Source organism: Etheostoma spectabile, chromosome 17 (assembly GCF_008692095.1).
Source record: "Etheostoma spectabile isolate EspeVRDwgs_2016 chromosome 17, UIUC_Espe_1.0, whole genome shotgun sequence".
In the NCBI taxonomy this organism is placed as follows: Eukaryota; Metazoa; Chordata; class Actinopteri; order Perciformes; family Percidae; genus Etheostoma; species Etheostoma spectabile.
In genome coordinates, this window is record NC_045749.1 from 18,350,700 (window position 1) to 18,366,280 (window position 15,581).

A 15,581-nucleotide genomic window follows, 5' to 3' on the forward strand; every position below is an offset into this window, starting at 1 on the left:
GGGATTAATAAACAGATTAAAATTAAATTAATTAAATTACCTCCGAGATCTGTGGTGAGCTAGGCTAGCAGTGCGTGCGTCAGACAGTATGTATGGACTTATCTAACTCTGGGGGATATGGTGAATAAGCTAAAGTCCCAATAAGTCTCCATGTTCCTTTAAAAAGACAGGAAACAATATGTAAATTTGGGAGACTATTCATAGTCATGCTTGGACATTGTGGCATCCCACAGGGGTCAGTATTGGGTCCAAAACAGTTTTTTTTATATAAACGATATTTGCAAGGTAACAAAAATATTAAAATTTGTACAATTCGCAGATGATACACATGTTTTTTGTTCTGGTGGAAATTTAAAGGAACTACTGGATATTATTACTTTAGAAATCTGCAGATTAAAAAGGTGGTTCGACAAAAACAAACTATCATTAAACTTAAAAAACTAAAATCATGTTATGTTGTAATTGTAAAAAAAGTACAGATAGAGGTGGACGGTGTGGACATCAAAATAGTAAATGAAAAGCTGGAAATCTTACATAAAAACATGTACACAACAAACTTTCAAGAAGCATTTCCGTACGAAATAAGGCAAAACACATTCTGGACCACAAATCACTCCAGATTCTTTACTGTTCATTTGGATTCCTAAATTCAAAAACACTGAACTTCAATGATCTTGTTCATTTCTAAATGGCACAAATAATGTGTAAAGCAATAACATACTCCTTGGCAATATTAAAAATATTTTTTTTTTTTATAGAGATGGGGGATATAATTTAAGGGGAGAGTTCTTTTTGAAACGTCTGTGTTCATACGTTAAAGACTTTTTGCATTTCTATATGTGGAGTGAAATTGTGGAACGAACTGAGTACATCGTTAAAGCAATGTCCGAGTATGACCCAGTTTTATAAAAAAAGGTACAAAAACAATGTTTTCACAAAATACTGGGAGGAGGATGGGTTTTGACTATCAGATGTATTTGGTTACTTACATTATTTAGTTATTTTTATAGTCAATACATACATAGGAAAAAAATGATTTACTTTGTAGTGTGTAAATATACTTATAGGTATACTTAAAGGACATTGTAAAGAAGGTGTTAAATAGGATATCAATACTTTACGATGTAAACATTTAACTATTCATGACGATTATTATATAGTAGTAGATAGGGGGTAGGATGAAGCTTTTGCTTCTTCCTATTGCTTTTTAGACATTAAATTACTATGTATTTTTTGTTTTTAGTATTATTAAATGTTCGAATTAAAGCATTCATTCAAAGCATTCTTTCAATGTTGTGAAATAAATTGTGTTGGGACAATCTTGTTTTTGTTTATCCATACTTTGTGTTATCCCTAACATAACCAGTCCTCTATCCAGCTTTATTCTTAGGTCCCTCTGTGTTGCAGACTCAAAAGTAACAGCTACTAATGCACTGACCTCTTGACACGCGTTTCTGTAGATCCTTGAATGAGTAAGGCTGATGCCCCTGGATAGAGCGCCGGATGGAACAAACCTCAATACAGCACAGTTCTTTCTTTTTTTCTAGCCGAATGAATCTTTTTTTCCATTTCATCCTGGTGGGTGTGCAGTCTAGAGTTTTACGGATTCTGGATTAAATGTGTTTTAACATAAATAGGGTGTTTGCGCAATACCAGGTGCTAAAAGCTACCATATTTGGTGAAAAGACAATTCATTTGATAGAAGTGACTGCTTGGTATGTTTTTACCATCTCCTCCTGTCAGGCTATTGGTGGATTAGTCAGGAACTGTACTTCATGTGGCCTGTTAGCACTGCAGAAGGTCAATGCACCACTGGTGGCAATGGCAACACACTGTATTGTGGCTTGACACTCTCCCTGGGGCAGGTAAGTGTGAAGAAAGCAGCATGTATGATATATAGCCTATCCTGGTTCTGCTGACAATTCTCAATGTTTGTCCCATAATACAGTATATTCTGTATCTATGTGTATGTTTGGTACTGCCTATTTGTTTTGTTTTGTCATGGTTCATGTGTGCAATAAACATTATACTTTGTGAGGAAAAAAAAATCATGGAAGAGAATCATGATATCAATTCTAAAGGAAAAAATTGTGATTCATATTTTTGCCCCAATCGTGCAGGCCTATTCTGAAATATGAGCAAATAATAATGCACATTAATAAGCATCTAACTTACTATGAACATTTTTAACCAAAACTAAATTTTATAGCCACCAGCATATAACAAGAAACTACATTCATTTCTCTGTAATAATTAACATGAATGTAACATATTGCTCAATAACACAAACTGAGAACAAGCCACATGTATTACAGCACACATATCCATAATAATCCACCACGATAAGGAAATTTTAAATGAAAAGGGTAATTGTTACCGTCAACATTTTTACCGTGGTTTGTCGTTACACAGTGTCGAGCATTTCTTACAGTATACCCTGTGGAGTGAGCTGCACTGTGTGCATTTAAAGCTGCCAGGTACAAAATAATATGTGTCAAGTCCCTACAGTACGATAAGTCTAATTTGATAGAAAACGGTTAAATCAGCACCCATACAAGCCACTTTCAATAAATTCTGAATTTTTACTACTAAAGCGCATTATGATCCATACTCACTACAGTAACTAACAGACATTTTGTTGAAAGAAAAATGACAGACGGCTCAAATGAACCGGCAAAATGTTATGTCTTTTCTTGACAGGCAGAATATTCCAGCAGATGGTCTCTGGATGCTCAGTATGTGCACAGCTACCGTGACTTGCTTTTCCCCAGTGGTTTTCATCCAGAACAAGATTGCCCTGATTTTAACATTGGGAAGCAAAATTGTGTCGCATTCACATTCATCTGTGACAATGGTGGTTTGGAGGCGAGGTCAGTTCAACAGCAATTTAATCCAATTAAGAAGTCATTAATTTCAAATTCAAAAACTAGAAGCTTTCTGCTATAAAGACAAAAACAAAAAAAACATCTTGTTCTTTCTCTTATGACACATTGAGAAAGTGGGCTCTGTTTTTGATAAGTTAGACACTTTTCATTTAGATTTTGAACAGAAGGAATAAATGGAAGGTCATTAAACCTCAGCTCCATTTAAAGACCTTGTTATAATTATAGCAATTATCGCACTTAAATGTTACAGGTGGCAAAAAGGCCAAAGCGACCAGAAAAACCTCTCAGATAGCTTTAAGTTACATATTATTGACCAGCTGTTATTCATATATTATTGAACATCCAGCGCGTTTGAATTTACCGATTTGAAATATTTAAGGGCACTTTGACCACAATATCTAATCTAACCTGAATCTCACATCATCACACATAAATATCGTGTCGTAGGTCGTTTTTAGAGGCTTGATGTATGAGGGGCAATGGTCGAGGTGTGTGTAAAATGAACTAGCTTGTACAGTGTTGTAGTGTTGTTCAACCACATGTGGAGAAGCAGACAGTGGGCGTACACTACTCTTCGGTAGGATATTCTTTATGAAGAGATTTATCATACCAGTATGATGGTGGACAGGCAGTATGTGTACACCAGCAGTGGGCCTAAAAATATGTTTTTGTCTATTCTGCAGTATTTATTTCCAGTATGTGCATACAATTACCAAGAAGATACAAGATGCCCGTGGATCAGTTGTTCTGGAAAGTGAAGAAAGTGTTGAAATAGAGAAGAAAGAGATGAGGGAGAGAACCTGAAAGGAAGCAGGTGCAGGTTAAACAAAGAGTGTTTGAGTGCAATTAAAAGGAAAAATAGCTGACAGAGTTGATATAGTTTCATTGTGCTCTGTCAGGGGTTTTCTTGCTACAGTAGGTGCCTTGTCTTCCAGGTTTGGGGGCAGCCTTGTTTCTGGCTGAGGGGACGGCGATAGAGAAAAGCAGATGGATGATTATAGCTGGCCTAATTGCCTCTGCCCTGCTACCACACCCCCATCTGCTGAACTGGGATTCTTGAGGCGTTCTCCTCCTCAGCAGAAGCCCCCGCTCTCCAGAGCTGCCATTGTCTGGATATGACTGATGTGCCCATCTCTGACCTTCACCTCTTACCGATAAATAAAGTGTCTCTAGATTCAAAACTATAGATTTGCTTGCCATGGCAGAATAATTCAATGTGCTATCATAACGGAGGACAAGACGTACAAAGTCAATATAAATCTTTTACAACTTAATAGTAAGGCTGCTCCTGTGCAATAAGGCACATTATTAAAAAGGTAGATTGAGACGCAGAATGTCTGGGTGTTGTATTTTTTTTTAATAAGGGAACATCTTTGTCTTCTTCTGACTACTCCTTGTATTTATTGACTGCCTGCCGGGCTGAGGCATTCAGAGTGACAGCAGATCCCCCTCTGCTACAACTGTCAGAGCGCATCAACATACTAACTTACTGCTGCTGACCGCATCCATGGTTTAGAGTGCAGAGAATTAGTCTTGTTTAAATCCTGTGCCTATTGTACTCTTAAATTAATAATTCAACATTTTAGTGAATACACTTATTCCCTATATTTAGTTCAGAGGATGGATTTTACTCTTATGTCTGTAGGACAAATATAAAGCTACTGCCAGCGGCCGGTCAGCTTACTAACTTCCTCCCCTAGGGAAAGGTAGACTCAGACAGGTGGGTGCTAGGGTGGAGGTGTGCCTTTTTAAATGCTATATAAAAAGCGTGGCGGTGGCAGTCGTGACAACATAGATTTCAAGTGAGTGGTGTGGTAGGTGTACAGCCACCATAATGAAAAATATAAAGCTAAGTCTAAGTCTAGTCTAAGTCTAAAAGGGGGCTAGGGCTATATTGCAGTGAGGAGTATGCCATGTGAGTGTAGAGCTGAGTCGCGTTGGGCTGCCTGAACTCTCTCGCAGTTGGAAGAGAATGATTTTGTAGGATAATGTAGGAGACATTTTGTGCTGAGTAGTTCAACTTTTCAAAAGAACAAGATTTGCATATTCATAGATTCTAGATCTTTTTTTAATGCGTGGAAGTAAAACCAAATTACAAGGTACAAACTTGTTTGTGTTTAAACCACATCAGATACACATTATTATTCCAAGCAGAGTATTTGTATACGTCTTAAAACATGTCAAAACAAGGAGGGGATTGTTAAAATATTCTCCAGAAAAATGCAGCGGACGTTGACTCGAGTTAGTGAGGTAACCTCATTTTGTGCGTACGTGCATGCTCATATCAGGCAAAACTTATGAGAAAACCCTTTGAGAAACATATGGTGCTCCAATTTTGCTACAGATACCTCCTGCTCTTGTTCCGTATGGTGATTTGCCTCAGGGTTTAACAGTGGCATCACTATTGTCCTGTGAAATTGCTGAAGGCGTCTGATTTAGAGGTGATTAGAGGTGCCCAAGGAAAGGGGGATTGCATGGTGTTCTACCCTGTGGACATACAGGTTTCATGGGGGGGGGGGGGAAGAGCCTCGAGGGAGGATTAGGAGCTTGATTAGGAGGAGTTTGTGATAAAAGCAAACGTGACCAAGACAGCCAATTTCGTAGCCCTAAAGCATCCTGTGGACCAAAATTTAAACACAAAGCCTGGTTTTGAATGATTTATTGTATTAAATTAAAAAGCCACTGATCACTGACATATTAGTCTTAATGTTACAGTAGCTCCGGGTTGGACAGTCTCTGGGGCACAGAAGGTTCATGAGCTCATAGAATAATACACAATGGACCACTTCACTAAAGGCCAAACCATAAAGAAGCACTCGAGTGTGGATGATGACAGACCAGGAGAGAAGAGGAGGGGAGCTGAAAGCATCCCTCTGCGACACACTTGTAGCCCTGGAGTCCTCCTGCTGCTGCATTTTCAAATGAGACAGCACTTTGATAAAACTGTACATCTAGACATACCGACCTATATACACAAACCATTATTATCCAAGGAAACACACTATTCGGAATAAGGGCGGGTTTTAATCAATCTGGTAAAGCATATCAGCTCTGGTCCCTGATACACTGATTGCATCTAAGATCTATTAATGACAGAACTGAATGACAGTGAAAAAACATTTTGCCGACATGTCCATGTGACCCCCACATGCAATACTGATTCTGAGCCCTGAGACCCATAACAATTTGTCCATCAGCTCCATACAGTGTCTGCCCACATGGGTCACTAATGGGACCAAGTGGGTCCATGAGAGCTGGCATCCTCAACCCCTTACACAGGCCCCTTTATGTGTCCACTTACTAAGTCTGTAATAACAACTAGTTTTACAGAGTTACTAAACTGGGGGGCACAATTAAAACCTGGTGCCGTCCAATCAAAAGCAATCAATTTTTTTAAATAGGAAGTTGCTGCCGCATCAATAGCGGTAGTATAGCTTCCATAATTTACAATTTTATATTAAAATTAAAGTGGCTGTATGTAATTTTCAGTTTGTGTTGAGTCTGGTGGCCTTTTTGAAATAAAGTGGTAGCGTTTTTCCCACACCTGCTGTCAATGAATGTTTTGCTAAGACAGAAAATAATTAGTTTACAATAAAAGTTTTAGATGCATCGTTGCATTTCAACCTAGCCTACTTTGGCTGTCTAGTGAGCTAAAGCGGGTAACGTTATCACTGTGTCACGAGCCAAAGCATTAAGAGATTGTTGTAGCAACCAACGTAATAATCTATTCCTGGACTGCATGCAGACTAATATTTGAGCCAAAGCGGTGCAGGTAGGGCCTTTTGGGACAAATATGGTCCACTAGTGCATCATTAATTCCCCCTAATCCCACCTCCTGACATTTTGGCAACACACTGGGCACCATTTGTATACATACAACATTGTCAGAGACAGCAATGCTCCAAAAACCCAGCCAATTACTGATGAAAATGCACTTCTAGCTTTCATGTTTTTTGTTTCTTTGCGATTCGGTACATGGTTTCTGCATGAAAACCTGATTCATTAGTGCTCTGATAGCTGTGGCCCATACACCACCACTGACAGCAGGCATCGTCAGAGAGAAAGTGATTGGATTTAGATCAGCTCTGACACACAGACACCAGCCTGGTAATCTGCATGTGTTGGCTGCATCAAAGGAGGCCGTCCAAGGTTATTCTCACGGAGCTGCACTTGACATGGGCTAAAGGCTGCCGTTTACCTGAGGTGCTCTCCACGGTGACATAACGCGTTATGAAAGTCAGAAAAAAAAAAAAAAGGATTTGTCAAACTAAAGTGTCACTGTTGTCCCCCCGAGGATTAATGTCACACAAGGTCTTGCAAAGTGCATTATACTACCTTCGCCACAGACACACAAACAACTCCCACAGATGTCTGATGTATAAAACTGGACAGGTCAGGCCTTGTTAATGAAAAGGAGAGGATTATGGGGGGAAAATGAAAAGTAACACGGAAAGATCAATAGAGCCCTTCCCAGTAAAATCTGATTTTTTTTTTGGATCAATGATGAAAAACAAAAGCCAGAGTAGAGTTTAATCAATAAAGCGATTTTACAAACCTTTGTACAGTGATTTTTTTAAAGTACAGGCTGCGGTACAGTATCAGATGATCTAAAACAATAAAATGTCTCAATTAGAAGTAATGGACTACATGATTCTGGACGGACATATGAATTAACTTAGGTTTGGGAGCAGGGCCACGCCTCACCCACACCTCTTATCACCGACAAACCTTATTCCAAGCCAACCCGGTCTAAAATCTGCTCGGGTGAGAGCGCCTGAGACAGAACCCCCCACGCAGAGTCTCACTCCACCCGGTCTCTAGTTCATCCTCCCGGACCAACCTACCAGACGACTTCTCTTCTTTAATCTCACTCCCATCCAAATCCACTCCTACAATCCTCCTATAACCAAGCATTCATTAAAATCTTAGACATGTCGTGCCGTGGTCCTTGCTAGTGAATCTATTTTTAAATTGAACTGTTTTGCTTTTTCTTTTGAAATATAAGCCTGGAATTGAGTCTACACTGCAGTTAAAAACTACGGTCCATGCTACAAAAAAAAAAGAAACAAGACCAATAAATACATACAATAAAAGATAAACATTACACACATTATTTAAACAGTAGTGACCCTCCTAAAGATGGTTATTTAGTTGGTGTTGTCTCGTCAAGGTCTTCTGATAGAGTCTGGATACACTGTACCAGCCAAACACACCACCAAGTTAGTTGGGAGCACTGGGTTCGCTGACCAGAGTAGAGCAGACAGTGCTGGGGCATCACACCAGAAGGGGTCACTCTGCCACCACCACTGTGCTGTCAATGCCCTCTTTGTGTGGCCTGATTTGACAGCAGAAACTGAATAAGCTTAAAGTCATACTGATTCACATAAATAAAGAATAGATTTGGCTTGACTTTGACATTGTTCTCGTTTTAGTCTTCTTGACATGGTGTCTACCAATCTGTTAAGCCGCAGTATTTGAACGAGTTTTGATTAAAATGACAGCTGAAGATTTAAAAATTCAAGACATCTGTCCAGATGCTTAACCAAGACATACAGTAGAGATCTAAACTAGGACAGGTGTCAGCCACAAATCCGACAAAATGTTTTTTTCCAAAGGATTTGTGATAAAAGATTTCCATATCTGCCCTTCCTCTGATCTCGCGCGCACGCACGCGCGCACGCACGCACGCACGCGCACGCACACACGCGCACATACACATTACCTCACCAACAAAAGCACTGATATTCCAATCATTTTTCTTCCGATTGCACTGCACTTGGCTGCACCTGCTCTATCGTCGTCTCTCCTTTTTCCTACCTGGGGGAAGGTGAGCGACAACACTCGGGCAGAGGAGAGTACTCTGATTTGTATTAATTTGAGGCCGATCTCTGGGGAGAGAGCGGGAGAGAGAGAGAGAACAACCGTGTGCCTCCTCACCCCAATCCTCTACCCCCCCCCCCCCCCCCCCCCCCCCCCCCCCCCCCCCCCCTCCTCCCCCCACATCTCCACCATCACAACCACTGCATCTAGACAGAAACAGGAACCATCCAATCAATCCAACTCTCCCCAAAGGCTTGTCCAATCAGCCCAAAACCTGACACAGAAATTAATCACTTCACCATCTCTGACAATTGATGGCAACAAGCCGTGCATGGCCCTTCCAAAGGAAGTGCGTGTGGAGAGGCACATGCATGAGTGCAACACGCCCTCTTTCCCCCTCAACCACACACTTCCCCACTCGTGTACACACACACACACACACACACACACACACACACACACACACACACACACACACACACACACACCTTTTTAAATGCAATTTAATTGTTAATTACAGTTTATTACAACCTGGGTTTTATTTTTATTGCTTTGACCATCGTTCCACTTCTTTGATAACACAGTACCCGCCAAGTCAACAGCCCTACAGTCTACAGTCATGCAGGACGTGAGTAATCATGTAGGCTGTAAACAAACAGGGGCCCTTTTCAGAAAGCAGGTTTAGTATAAACTCAGAGTTTAACACTGAGACAAAGAAAACTCTGGGTTTTCTGTTTCAGAAAGGGAGGTTGATCAAACCTGAGAGAGAGGGGTGACTCCAGCCCATTTCAAAAAGAGGAGAGAAGGAGGAGGAGGAGAGGGGTGGCCTTGACCAACTGCCACTTTACTCGTTTGAAAGCCATGATGTCTCTCTCTCTCAACTGCAGGCCAAATTCTCTGGGCGGGCAAAGCAGAGAAAGGGGAGGTATTGTATTGTGTAATGTTGTGGAGCCAAGCAAACCCTTTAGTAATCAAAGCTTTTAGTAAACATGATGACAATGACATGTTTTTGTGATATTCTATGTACTCCTGACAGTAGGACAAGCCATTATAAACCTATATAAAAGTCCCAGTCAAGCAAAAGATAGAAAATACAGCAAAACCGCCAGAATCTTTAAAAATACTGTGATACTAACTTTGAGTCATACCGCCCAGCACTACCTCCAGTCTAACGTTTTTCACTAGAAGCACAGTGGCCCCCAACTGAAGATTTCAGTGGGTGCAACCAGAAAATTTACCGTAAATCAACATGCTCACCAAATATTCACATATTTCTCATTTCTACTGTATTAATACTTTGATAACAGAAGCAGAAATTATAATGTGCTGTTTCAAATTCAGTGTCACATTTTATTAGAAGGTAAACCAACAGCACCATTGCTGTCATGACAGTACAAATATAAAAAAAAATATACCATACATTCAGAATAAAAGAAAGTTCTTAGTAACAGAGTGCTTAGTAACCTTGCAGTCATTTCACAGTTAAAATAAATATGTATGTTAACATTAGGGGCATTCTTCCTTCAAGCTGGCTTTTGAATTTGGTGAAGGGTAGTTCCTTCTAAGCAAAGTAGGCCGTGTTAAATTTCAACATCATCTCTGCCTCATCTGCGCTCTGATTTACAGCCTGTTGTTTTCTAAAAGCAACCGGCAGTGGCGTTGCTTTTTCATTCATTAACATGTCACAGCATACTCTATGCTTGAGGCTAAGATTGTGTTTAAACTGCGGCTAGCAGCAACATTTGCGGTTCAAGGAGTTTGTCTCCTTACAGTCAACCATTTGAATTCTGAATCATCATCCGACTGTTACGCCGTAGACTCTGGCACTAGCACACTAGCTGCAGGTCGGAAGAACGAGTCAATAGTTTGCTTGCTCATTGTTGTGATATCTGTTTCCTTCCCACAGACGTTCACACGCGCTCGATCATCTCTAGGACCCTCCCCCTCCACACATTAGCCACTTACAGTGGCCATTCCCCATCCTTCTCACACTCATTGGCCTGCCACAGATTCCGGATTCATTGACACGCCCCTTCCATGTTTAACGTGTTAAAAAAAAGGTGGCAAATGTACTGGTTGCACATGCGTGACTGGATGTAAAATTCAGTCGCACACTCTCAAATTTTGGTAGCAAAATGTGACTATCTGGTCACAGTCTGGAGCCCTGGATTAAATATGGAATAAATTCCCTGACTATTTCCAGTTCCAGAGGGGTAAAGTACGCCGGCCAATTTTTTTTGTGGTTGTTACCATGGTGAACCGTAGTATGAAGTCTCCATTCATGCTGCCTTCTCATGGTGGTGGACAAGCTTAACTCTGAGTCAACCTATTCTGAGTTCTGGAACCAAAAACTGAAGAGTTTCCCATCTCAGGGTAAAACAACTCAGAGATCAGGGTTACAACTTCTGGTTACTTCCTGAAACAGACACCAGAGGATTGAAATCAAATTATTTGAAGATTAAACCGCAAGCGAGTGTCAGTAAAAGTTCCTCATTGCACAGAAAAACTGGGTGTGCACAGTAAATAAAAGTTTACAACCGACTTATTGGCCATTAATAAGGGATGCCTAAATAACATTTAAGACAAAATACAGCTGAGGCTGATGGGATATTGACAGATTGTCAATAAGAGATAACACACAGTCAGATTTGTTTTTAGATCACTAAAGTGAGGTTGCCATTTTAGCTCCATAAATGCAGATCTTCAAAGAGACTTTGATCACAGTGGTCTTTTCAAGCAGGAGACAGGATAAAGGGTAGTGTTACTAACCCAACACTCACCCCAACCCACCCACCCACACCCACACGCACACACACACACACACACACACACACACACACACACAATTAATGACCATTCCATACATTATTGCAATACCATGTGTTGCCCTGCCAAGGAGCAAAAGGTAATTGTGCTTGGGAACAGCTTAAAAGGGTAATTGCGCGTGGTGTGCAGGGTGTCCGTAGACGGCCCAGCAGGCACCAGAGGGGGTTTAAGGGGTTTGGAGAGGGGCTGACTGATCCAAGCTTTGAGGCTGCTTCAGATCTCCTCTCCATCACTGAACCACCCACTGGCATTTGACAGTGTGTGAATCTGGAAGTTGACCTGCTCCAAATCTTCCTGATGCTCTTTGGTGCTCTTTGGTGCCTCCTAAGACATCTCTCCACTCATTAATCTAACAGTCGCCTATCTCCCGTAACAGAGCTATCAGCTCAGCGTCGCCGCAGAGCAGGTGTGAGGCGGTTTGCTCTTAACATAACTTGGTTAGTAAGGGCAGTGGGCTCAATGCCATTAGCTTTGGACCCAGATGAAAGCTTGATGAGACGCTGCAGCTAAATCTGTTCCTGTGAGGGATTAGGCTTCTGACAGGAGGACTCAGTTACACCTCCTCAGCATCCATCCAGTGGCATGGTGTTGCTGGTGTTTTTCGACCTACATACATAAGTCTATGACCTGCATTCATTTGAGTCTGACAGGGAAAAGCATTTGCTCCTACTGACACACAAGTCTGATCGTACCGGCCATCTTTGTGTGGGTGAACAGCAGTTATTTGGAGCCTTTCTGTCTGCTATATGTTCTCTTCAACTTTATGAGAACATCTCTTGGCTTTAGGGAGTGGGCATTTCCAAACCTCTTTACAGAAAGATAGAGTGAGGATCGTCTTGAGGGAAGCTATTCATCAATTGTTTGTCTCTTGTTTGGAAAAAAATTGAGATAAATTTCAATCAAGAAAACATAACATGAAAAAAACTCACACCATGTTATAATGTTATACAAAACATATTGACTTATGACAGATGGCTTTAAATCTATTGTGTTGGTTCTGTCTGTTGCTATATATATATATATACACGGCCCTATATTATCTGCCAGCGCTGAAGAATGAGTTCATTGATATCTAACAGAAGGGCATTTGGATGGCAATTATGTCATAGAAAAAAATCTATGTAATAATTATAGACAACAAACATTTTACATTTGGTGTTTCATCCACTTGGTGACCAGTGGGGGGAAAGAGGACAATACAAAGGACAAAGCAAGAAACTGTTTGACTGACAAGAAATCTCTGGAAGGCACAAAGCAGAAGAATTGACAACATTCAACTGCCAATGTCAAGTAGCTAGAAAATAGTTCTGAAACCATTTGGCACATATCAAGAGCAACCAATCATGAAAACTAACACAATGATAATAAATATGAATGTTACGTTACATTATCTTTGTTTTGCAGACACTTTGGTCCACAGCAATTTTCAATAAGTGCATTTTGATAGGAATAACAGCTAGATGGCATCAAAATGTGTGCATTTGTTCCCCTGAAATGGACAAATAAAAGCCTGCTAAGAGTGCCTCAGTACAAGTACTTCATTTTTAAAATTATAAAATATGCAGTCCAGAGTCAAACTAAGAAACAATAAAAAACTGTTTTGTTGAAATGCACCATTGTGTTAATGATAAAGAGGTTACATTTTTACATTTTTCTTAAGTGTCAAGGGCTTACGGTGCCCATGAATTTTCAAGAAAATGTGTAAAATTCTTTTCAGCTGCTTTTTCACAAGCGAGTGTGAGTGTGGAGCCTAGTAGAACCGGAATATTCTCTCCCTTGATACCTCAAACTTTCTTAATTGCCTCAGAAAAAGTCTTCGGTGAAAAGAAAATGGGGTTTACTTCAGACAGCAAGAGAAGGTGAAGCCTAGAAAGTTGAACCTGCTCCACATCCATGCCCACAACAACCACCGGTTACATGTCCTAGTTTAGTTTTTGGGACTCTGGAGTAGGGCTGCACGATATTAGGAAAATATCTAATTGTGATTGTTTTGACTGATATCAGAGGGGATGATCATTTTTGTATCATATGTCATTTTCATTGAAAAATATATAAAACAAATTATTGAAGTGTGATTTTTGCGGGGATCTGTACCAAACAAAGATTCTTTCTTTAGTCTGGATACGATTTGGCCTCTCCTCTCTAAGCTATGGCCGGGATGTCTCTGCAGCACCACAATACTTTATTTTAGAACGGCATGACACATATTTTGCCTTTAACAAATATTGCACCCCCCTGCGATTGGGATATTGCACTAGTTCATATTGCAATTTTGATTAAATTGCGGTTAAATGTGCAGCCCTGCTCTGAAGCACCACATTTGGCTCTAATCACAACAGTCACTTTCACTGGTCCCTCAAAACACTGTCACCGGCGAATGCTCAATATTTCATGTGACTGATTACACTTGTTATGTGTCCTTTGGGTCATGTACAGTACTGTAACACATTTGTCAGGTGCAAATTGTTTGGTGGGACCTTGGAATCAAACCCAGACCTCAGACACGGCATTGTGGATTACTGCTGACCAAACAAGCCACAGTCGACACATTCCCTCCCTCCCTCTGTCTTTCTGAACACAGCACAGTCAACCCTCTTACTCATCCAGCCAAGGGACACATGGGTAAAAGACATCAGTCAAGAAACAATAGGACACATGGGCCAAAGAGACAGGTGCACTTTTTCAGTATAAAAACTGTGGGAATTTGACATGCTTTCTCAGCCATTGTCCTTCAGGTGAGAGTTTTGTCATGATACTCTTCCTCCACACACAGATTACATTTTAGTCAGTCGCACATTCAATAAAGAAACTCTGTGGAGATATATGCTACCTAGTAGCAGCTGTGTGAAGTGAGCTAGAAAACCAGAAAAGACAAAAACCTGATAGGTAATCCGATAATTAGGGGCTGCCAAAATCACACATCCCGTTTGGTGACCACTGGGTCAGTGCACATTTAACTTCGGGAATGGGCACAAACATGCCCTGAAGGTAAATTGGCTTTTTGGTGTCATTGCCCACAAAAAGCATCAGCACACTTTTGTTGAGCATCTTAGTCAGGGCGACAAGAGTGTTAGGACTGTTGATACAGTTCATCACTCTGTAAAGTGGCCCTATGCATCGGTGGGCTGTCCTGCAACCTTTAACGTTGGCGCAGATGACAGCTGGCCTGGTGTGTAAACAACTGTGTAAAAACACAGATGTAGCCACACAACTGCTACAAGTACTGCTGCAGCAGCTGGATTTCATTTACTTCAGGATCCATTTGATATCAAGACACATTTAAGCAACGTTTCATAACCTGAAAGTACATAACGCAAGCTCCTCTGTCCTCTCTGCATGTTGGCAGAACGTGGCTCCAACGCTCCAACGCTCCAACACACACACACACACAACCCACAAACACCCCAACACACACACACACACACACAGCACACCACACACACACACCACACACACACACAGCAAAAATTGCAACTGTAAGGGCCGTGACACACCAATCCGATAATCGGCCGTCGGGACAGCCTGGCGAGGTCGGGGACTCGAGTCTGTTCCATGTGTTCCGTGCCGTCTGGAGTGGTCCGGCCTTCATTTTGGCCAACTTGACATGCTCCGTTAGAAGGTGGGCACTGCCGGCAGTTGGACCCAAACACGGAAACGACGAGCGGGATGAGAGTTTGTAGAGTCTCTCAAAATCTGACGAAAATCTTTTAAACTGACCTTTGTCGATCTAAAATGAAGACAGATTCAACAACTGCATGGCCTAGTTCTCGCTTAAAATGTGAGATCGTATTCGGAACAAGAGCGTAGACCGTTAAAGAAATGGACCAGCAGATCCCGTTGCTCTGGACGGAGACCAGTGAAGGATGCTAGAAGCACTTTTCCTGTAATAACTGAGCGTTACTGCGCAGCCTCCAAATCAGCTTGACGACATAGTTGTGACGTGAGCAACGTGTTTGAAAGTTGTAAGTCTTTTGGTGGCTGTGTCACGAGAAATCTCAAACATTCCCAATCTTTCAGAGACGTAGAGCGTAGGTATATGTAAGGAGATAA

The 15,581-nt window shown here is 41.1% G+C and overlaps 1 long non-coding RNA gene across 1 annotated transcript in view; it reads right to left on the minus strand.

Moving 5' to 3' along the window:
• Positions 1–15,581, minus strand: part of LOC116704836 (uncharacterized) — a 21,372-nt gene that overhangs the window by 4,801 nt on the left and 990 nt on the right. The gene's annotated exons all lie outside the window — the stretch shown is intronic.